Genomic DNA, 2500 nt, shown 5'->3' on the forward strand with positions numbered 1-2500 from the left:
GGTTACCCCAGGGTATGGAAATGCCCAGCCCCTGAGCCACCATAAAATTGCGAATGCCCCACCCCCGGGACTGACAATGTGAGCAAATACCCCGAGGTTGCCCGGGGGAAGGGGAGATGGGCACTGCTGGAATTGACTGATGCATTAGAATTTTAGAATGAGGATCTAGAAGACATCGGGAGAAGAGTCAGTCGCAGCTGGTCAATTTCCGATTTTTTTAAATTCAGGCTTTGCTGGTCAGTTTTTGATTTTGATTTCTCTGACACTTTATTTTCTCCTTGCACAGTCTGTTCCCTTGACCAATGACCAGTGAAAGTATTTGATTTTTTATGTGGTGAAGGGGCACTTCCTGTTCTGTAGTCTGCTGAAATCCCCAACCTCACCCCTATGTGCAAATGGTATTGTGTGCGCTTGCCTCGGGCATAAATATGCAAATTACATGTTGAAAGTCAACGACACGGAGGACCATCAAATGTCAAAAAAATGGCAATCCAAAAGTCAAACATTGAATAACACTTTAAGCTGTTTACTGCTTACTAAATCAAAGGACACAGACATTGATACAGATAGTGATACATACAATGAATAAATATGCATTTGTGGACCAGAACTTATTCAGTTTATTGTTTTTTTTAATTGTTATGTGGGAAGTTGTCGAAAACACCGCTGACAATATACAGGGAGAGAAACAGTTTGCAAAATTCATGATGTCACAAATCAAAGAGGTTAAGCATTTTTCTCATATTTATACCTTTGTAACACTGACTTTTCGAACCGAAGTAATATTAGTATGGAGATGGCCGATACAATGATAATATTCTCTTGGTCACACAAAGGCAGCCCAAGCTCGGTATACGATTTATAGACTTTGTATGGGAAAATTAACTTTGAGCTTATAAATGCTCTAAAAAGCTGTAAATGTAGAAATAAACTTCGCTTACCTCTACGTCCAGTTGTCCTCGTCTTTTCTGAGCAATTGGAGGGCAAACTGTGTCTGTTTTAGCGGTTTTAGACGGGTTTGTGGCTTACGAATTTTTGCGATGTCGCCATTTGTCATTTCCCCTCATAAGCGGAAATGACAAATAAAGACAAGTTTACTTCTACATTTACAGTTTATTTGAGCATTTGTAAGCTCGAAGTAAATTTTCCCATACAAAGTCTATAAATAGTTTACCGAGCTTGGACTGCCTGTGGGTCACGCACTCGACATCGCTGGCGTGATTTTGTGTCTAGTGTAAGCGATTTTGAATCATTTTTTGGACGACTGCCAATCATTTCGCCAAACTAAATTTTACATATTTTGAAAGACCTACCCTTCCTTAATTAAAATCCTTAATCTCATGAAATTTGGTGATATGGCACATGGTCAAAATAACAGTTCTTCCCACCGGCCGCCGAAGTTAACATTTGGAGAACACTTTGCTTTTGATTACAGTAAAATAATTAGATTAATCCAATGTTCTTGAAATTGTAAGTTTTGGACAAGGAAAAGTTATGCAATAAATTCGTTGTATTGCAATTTTTCTGCGTTCGATAGTTACGACATGCGAATCGAATGGAAATGGTCAATTTTCAACCCAGTTGGGACTCGCTAAACTGAGTCTGGAGGTTAAATCGAAAATGTTGTTTTTCTCGGAAAGACAAACCTATTCCGAGGAAAAAAAAACAGGCTGCTTGTATTCTTGCTAGGGGCTAGCTATATTCAAAAGGGTAGCGAAATTGAGTTTTCAAGCCTTGCCGAAGAAATTTGATTTTGTTTGATTCTTGTGGGCATTTGCTCTTAAGTCTTCCACGGCGACGGTTTTTTGCCTGCCTTCTTCGTCAGTATACTTTAGGGTAGCAGGGTAGGCAATAAAAACTTTTCTGTCAGCACCTAACTTCTTTGTAGGTGTTTCTTGTAGGGCAGAAGCGCCTTTCGTCGGTCTTGCGTAATGTTCCCGTTATAGGGGTTTCCCTTTAATCTGCGCAGCGGCGTTTGAAAGAACCTTCGCTTTGTCTGTGTATCTTAAAAAAGCCACATGGATGGGTCTTGGTTTCCTCATGTTGTGTTTTGCGGCATACGTTGGAGTGCGGTGTTCACGTTCTATTTCGACTTGCCCACATAAAGTTTCCAAAGCCATGTGACTTGCAATGAAATTCTGGATAAATTCAGTGCAATTTTGACCTTCTGCTCTTTCCGGGATGTTGTAAAATACTAGGTTGTTTCTTCGAGACCTATTTCGTAGATCTTCAACTTCTTCTAGTAATTGAAGGTGCTCTTTCTGTGCTTTCTTCTCTATACTCTCTTTCAAATCTGCCACCTCACTGTTAACTGAATTTAATCTTCCTTCCAGTTCGAAGACTTTCTGTTTGATGGTGTCCATATCATCTTCCATTTTGATAAGGCGTTCGTCAATTTTGTCGAGAAAATCCAGCTTTTCTAGTCTCCTTTTGATATCAACCAAGATGGCGTCACTGATGCCGAGCACATGGTTTTCTTCTTCAGAGCTTGAAACTCGAC

This window comes from Montipora capricornis, chromosome 10 (genome assembly GCF_036669925.1).
Source record: "Montipora capricornis isolate CH-2021 chromosome 10, ASM3666992v2, whole genome shotgun sequence".
Classification (NCBI taxonomy): Eukaryota; Metazoa; Cnidaria; class Anthozoa; order Scleractinia; family Acroporidae; genus Montipora; species Montipora capricornis.